The sequence below is a fragment of the Camelus dromedarius genome, chromosome 21 (assembly GCF_036321535.1).
Source record: "Camelus dromedarius isolate mCamDro1 chromosome 21, mCamDro1.pat, whole genome shotgun sequence".
NCBI lineage: Eukaryota > Metazoa > Chordata > Mammalia > Artiodactyla > Camelidae > Camelus > Camelus dromedarius.
In genome coordinates, this window is record NC_087456.1 from 20,196,301 (window position 1) to 20,202,817 (window position 6,517).

The 6,517-nt window shown below is 42.1% G+C and overlaps 1 long non-coding RNA gene across 1 annotated transcript; it reads left to right on the forward strand.

Moving 5' to 3' along the window:
* The first annotated feature begins 1,987 nt into the window (after positions 1-1,987).
* LOC116148654 (uncharacterized) lies at positions 1,988-4,756 on the forward strand. Its single transcript, XR_004132174.2, has 3 exons — positions 1,988-2,060; positions 2,521-2,625; positions 4,646-4,756. It is a non-coding gene; the product is annotated as an uncharacterized LOC116148654 (long non-coding RNA).
* The last annotated feature ends 1,761 nt before the right edge of the window (positions 4,757-6,517 follow it).

The following is a 6,517-nucleotide window of genomic DNA, read 5'->3' on the forward strand; positions in this document are numbered from 1 at the left end:
CCCAAGGAGACAGTCGCTACTGCTCTGGCTGCTGTGAAATTCTTAGATGCCAGACACAGACCCCAAAGTGGATGTTGCAGGAGAAAACTGCAGGGGTTGACCACTTCAGAGCTTGGAGTCTTAGAAGTGGAACTAGAAATCGGTGATTAAAAGATAGGGGGTGGGGGTGGGGATGAGGGGCGGGTATAGCTCAGTGGTAGAGCTCATGCTTAGCATGCACAATGTCCTGGGTTCAATCAGCAGCACCTCCATTAAACGAACAAATAAAAAAATTTTTTTTTTTAATCAGAAAAATCTCTATTTTGGAACTAATATGGATATGCTCATCTTAGAGTAAATGAGCTATAGTTTGAGAGTGTCAGGAAGTTGACCTTATATAATATCCATATTATTATAATTTTCTACAGTGAGTTGCTCCTTTTTTACTTCTAGATTATCAGGACACTTGAACAACTTCCAGTGTTGACTGGGATCTTTTGAGGACTGTCAATATTCATAGGGAAGGAGCTTCTAAGCTCAGATCATCAGACTCTTCATTCAGATGGGAACCAGGACTACATCTCCCAGAAATGCAAACAAGGAAACAAACCAAACTTACTTCTTTGGGGAGAATGTGTTCTTGCACATTCAACGCAGGGATTTTAGTCTTCCTAGGAGAGCCTGCCAGGAGAAGATCGGATGTCTAAGGAGTTTGAGAAAGTGCTGCACCTTAGACTATGTTTAAGTGGTTCATCACCTGCAACTGAATCCCACCTACAACTGAATTGCACCTCTGGACATCTGATTTAATGGCCACTAGGCAAGAATGTCTATTGGGACATGAAAACTGAAGAAATGATTAAGAAATCAAGGGGTCTCTTGGAAATGGAGGCACATCCATTCCTAGGAATGTTGAGATAAGTCACATGGGACTCCTTCTATATCCCCAGCATTTTTCCAAGGAGAATTTTAGAAGCTTTTTTTTGCGGTGAGGTGTAGGTAATTAGGTTTGTTTGTGTTTGTTTGTTTGTTTGTTTGTTTTAATGGAAGTACTGGGGATTGAACCTAGGACCTCACATGTGCTAAGCACATGCTCTACCACTGAGCTATACCCTCCCCGCTCCCACCAAGGGAAATCTTTAAAGGAAAAAGGTCACAAAATGGTAGCCTGAGGGATTAGAGTGGAGACAGGGTGGGATGGTGGCGGGGATGTTCCACCTCTCCCTCTCTGTAGAGGCTGTTGGGACAGGTGGTAGGTAGACTAGATTGGGTTTTCTGGTATCCAAGGTAGGGACAGTGCCATTCACCTTTGGCTGTGTCCTTGGCTGACTGGCCAGTGAACAGTGAGCACACGATCCCAAGATAGAGCCTGATATGGCAAAGCTGCTATAGACCAGAGAGGATGGGGGCAGGATGGGGCTCATATTCTGGGCAGCACATGTCAGATCTCAGGCCTGGGCTCAGGAAGTGAGTTTAGACACAGAGTGAACATCTTTGGTCTCAGCTGTGTTAAAAGATGGTGTGTATAATAAGCAAATGACTTGTGCTTCATCCTAGTTCTGTATCTTTCACTTGCTCTGTGACCTTGGAGAAATTACCTAACCATTCTGTGCCTCAGTTTTATCATTTAAAAGAGAAAGAAGACTATGCCCTGCTTCGGAGGATTTTATGAGTATTACATATGTTAATTCATGTGAAGTGCTTGGAACAGTGCCTGACCCATAGTAACCATCAAGTAACTGCGTGATAGGCATTAGGCGTCCATATTATGATACTCGGTCAGCATGAGGGTGACATTTTTAAACCTCAAAGCTTGTGTGGGACATCTGGGTAAACTCTCATTTAGATTAAACTCGAAAAATGCCACAGCCGTTTACTTCAATGTGACTGAAGTTCATCAAGTGTCTCTGAGGTGGAAATAATTAACTTACATCTTTACAATATTAACAGATTGCTAGCGTTAACATCTTAGGAGCAAATGCTTTATTTCATTAAAGCCTTTCCTAAGCAGCAGAGCAACATGGTTAAAAGGCAGCCGTCTTGAGTCTTAATATGAAGACCCTTGAAAATGGAATTCTCAGGTGGGGGTAGGAGGGGGAAATTGTGGTTTCTTGTATTGTTTCTCACATGGAGGGTCCCAGGATTGGGGGAGGACTTGAGAATTTTTAAATTTATGTTTTCATAAAGCATAGCTTTAGTTTCTCAATTCAGTTGTTTCTTCAACTAGGGCCTGTGAGAATTTTTTTCATTTATGAGATATCAGAATAATACTGAAATTTGAGAAATGTTTGTAGAGTGGAAAGGATGTGGGTTTTGAAATCAGACAGTTCTGGGTTCAAATTCTGTCTCTACTATTTACTTGCTGGGAGACCTTAGACAAGTTACTTGGCCTCTCTGACCCTCACTCTTCTCATCTGTAAAATGGTGACAAGAGCTACCCACAATCTTGTTATAAAGAATGCATATAAATTATTTAACACATGGTAGGGGCTCCATGGAAATTATCTCCCATCCTTTTGTCCATTTTTCTTCTTCCCCAAGGAAAGAAGAGAGTGCTTATTCTGCCTCTTGAAGGAAAGTAAAGAGAAACTCAACTGAGATATTTAACAGATTTGTATTGGAGACCCAGTGATTCAGACAGTGATGGTAAGCTGAATAATGTCCCCCTCCCCTACCTGAAAAAAATATATAGCCCTGTCCTAATCCCTGTAACCTATGAATATTACCTTGCATGGCAAAAAAGGATTTTACAGCTCTTGACATAGGGAGAGTTCCTGGTTTATCCAGATGGGCCCTAAGTTCAATCATGAGTGTCCTCATTAACGGGAGGCAGAGGGAGATTTGACCATAGAAGAGAAGAAGGCAACGTGATCAGAGAAACAGAGATTCGGGTGATGTGGCCACAAGCCAACAAATGCCAGCAGCCACTAGAAGCTGGAAGAAGAGGCAAGACCTGGATTCTCCTCTGAGCCTCAGGAGGGAGGGCTGCCCTGACAGCACCTTGATTTCAGCCTGGGGAAACTGATTTAGGCTTCCGGACTCAAGAACTGTGAGAGAATAGATTTCTATTGTTTTGAGCCACAAAGTAGGTGGTGATTTGTTACAGTAGCAATAAGAAACCAATACAGATGTTTGGAGTGGCTCTGTAGATAGAGGACTTTGGAGATATGATGAAAATACATTGTGCTTCACCGCAGAAATGTTTTTAAGAGCTCCCAAGCAAACATTTCAATTCTTTTGCCAAGTCCTTGACTGCAAGGCCAACAGTTACGTAGAAGAGGGTTGAGACCTGAGCAGGCTGTGAACAGCATTTTTTTTTTTTTAAATAAACTAGGACAAAATAAAAAGCCAGAAATCTAATGCTCTTGCCACTGTAAACCTGGTGCTCTCTTACAGCTGCCTATGCGCAGCCATTGCACAAGGTCTTTCCTGGAGTCTCTTTTCTTCTCCTGCTGCTCTTGGTCAGGTGCCCTCTTCCTTGTCTCCATGGCATCTCGTGTTTCCTCTGTTAAGGTCCTTGTCACCGTGCAGCACATATTGCACATTCACTCAGCAAGCATATTGGGAGTCCTACCATGTGTCAGGCACTGCGCTGGGTGTTGGTCCTATCTGAGTGTTTGTCTGCCTCCTCACTGGACAGCTGTTTCTCTGAGGAAGAGTGTTTTGACTCTGTATCTCCTGCACCTCACGTGGTGCCTGGCATGCTAATGGACATTCAGTATGGTTACGCACTGTGGTTCTAGCTTTTAGAATTCTTTTAAACAAATTTGAATGGCGCTTGGGGGAAGTTCACCTGGCGTGGTCCCGCTAGGCATGGACAGGCCTGATGGGCATAGGCTTTCTAGAAGATTGACCATAGAAATCTCCAGTTGGCCTTTCACATTTTGATAGCCCCTCAGTAGAACTAGACAGATTTTCTTTTCTCCAAATCACCCTTTGCCACTTTACCCTGACCTTTCTAGAAGGGGAATCACACAAGTGATAAAGAAATGGAAGGAGTGCTTTGTACACCTTGGAGGTAGTCCTAATTGCAGGCCTGGGTGGAGAAGATAGACAAAATAAAAATCTCTGTCATACAGGAATTTTTAAAAGAAGACAATGCCTTACCTCCCCAACTTAGGCTCTTTTGCTAACTTGTAACATCATTATGTCCTTAAAACATCAAACCTGAACACCAAATTATATTCAGCAAGGAAGGTCTTAGGCAACAACCACACATGTAAAATATAGACGATGATATCACTGCTGACTTGGTATAATTACACCCTTGCACGTAAACTTTATCTTTCTTTCTAGGCATTCAAGGCACATGAGAGACATTATCTGGTTGTTTTCCCCCAAACATTTGCCAGCTAGGTAGGGAGCAGGTATCATTGCTGTCTTCATGTCATGTATGTGTCGATAGCTTTCCTGGGAATTATTTGTCCAAAACTCCACTGGCAAGAAGAGCGACTGGAAAGAAAAAGACCGGAGGCTTAATTTAAAAAACAGAACTTCCTGTTGAGGCAACTTCAGGTCACAATGCTGGGATATTTCTAAGTTCAGGCATTCTTGGAGCGAGGGAGCATAAAGTGTTAGTTATTTCCCTTTATTTGTGGGTGCAGAGGAGGGAATGGGGTAGCAGATCATTTAATTAAATCAATTTGACTTGGTATTTTGTGTTCAGCACCTACAGGGAGTGTCAACGGATGATTTCTTTCCACGAGGGCCATGGCATCACTGAGTGAAGCTCAATAAAAGGACCAGCAACAAAATCAGGAACATTTTTTTTTTTTTTTTTTTTTGCTATTAGAGGCAACTCTGCTATTGTGATGAAAACATTTAGAGTTGGGAAAGTCTGCGCTGGAGTCTCAGCTCCGATACTAACTTGTTGAGTGATTTTGAGCAAGTCTTTTAATATCTGTTTCTCTCTCTCTCTCTTTTTTTTTTTTTTTCGGTCTGCAAAATGAGCATAATATTTACTCTAATCAAAAGCTATCAGAATTTAAAAAGGATCATATATGTAAAGTGCTTTAAAAACAGTAAATGCTATAGAAAAAAAAGCTATTATAAAGCTAATGGACCACTAAAATGACAGAACCTAATACAGATTAGATTTTCTTACAAGGGGGGGGGTCTATTTCCAATGGGTCATTGGTGCAAGGAGCATGCCTTTAAATCCGTAAATTATTATCTTCCTGGAAAATCAGGAGAACATAAAACAAGGAGGGAAAAGGAGCCCTGAAGCTATAGGTATATCAAAATTTAAAGAATGTGTCAAGTGTGAATGCTAGCCTATGTGGTGGAATTCAAGTATCTATACACTGTACGGGGGCAGGAAGCTTAAAGATAAAGCTTTCCTATGTCTCCTGGAATGTGGACCCTTTGTTGGGGGTTCTCGAGGTGAAGCATTCCATAGGAAGTATTTGTTTAATTAATCGTAGCCAGAACGTAGCTGGGGGTAGGCCAGATTCCATCGTGTAATGTTATTGCTCCTCCAACCAAGACTCGTGCATACTTTAAGCCAAGGGCAAACCCGCAAGATTTGAACTCCTAACCTTTAAAACACAAGGCAGCTACTTTGGCCACCAGGCATCCCAGTTCTTGTTTACCAGGACTGGGAGTTCTCATCCGACAGAGCCCCATTTATTCCATGACCCTAGCGGAGCAACTCAAAGGAATATCCATTTTAAAATCGTATCTGTGGCACCGAAAGGATTCTGGAGCTCTGAATCAGCCCCTTACCTCATGGCAAAATTTACAGGCTTGCAGAGTTAAATGAAAATCAGATTGGAATGTACGGGCTTCTATTTTTCTGTAATGACATGTTGTGAGGAAAGGGAAGGCAATTTTCTTGGAGATTCCTCTAAAGCCAGTGCACTTGCGGTGGTTGTTTTTGGTTTACAGAACTATCTGAAACAGACCCAGGGCCCACTGCCCTCTCCGGGTGCAGGGCTCTGGACCACACAGGCCACTTGTCCAAGGATTGTAATTAAGATCAGTAATCATGCCCTTCACTGGGCACGGGTTAGCCTCTTCTGTAAGCACTCAGAAAGTCAACTTTAGTACCTCATGCTTTCTCTGAAGTAATTCGATGACAATATAAGAAAATCAGTTCTCTAAAACGCAGTCTTAGACTTTGGCTCCACTATGAGTTGAAAGAATTTTGTGAGGAAAGAAAGGAAAAAAAGGAAAGACGTGTCTGTTTCTCACATCTGACTATGAAAAATCCATTTACTATAACCTGAAAAGGAAAAATAAACACAGTCCATGAAATTCTGCGGCAAAAAGGAATGAAAATGTTCTTTAAAAAAAAAATTAAGAAAGAAAGGAAAAGAAACGGAACTGTATTCTCTGCAGGTTTAGCGGCAACCTTTGCCAAAATGTGCTTTCTGGAAACTTTCCTCTAGACCTGGCTCCCACCAACAGGCTTGGCTGCAGGAGGAAGGCTTGGAAGACTGTGGTTTGGAATGTGTGAATGTCAAAGTCAGACGTTGTTCCCTTTTCTTTATAACAACAACAAGCCTTTGGTTTTGGCTACATACGTACTGGGTTTTCC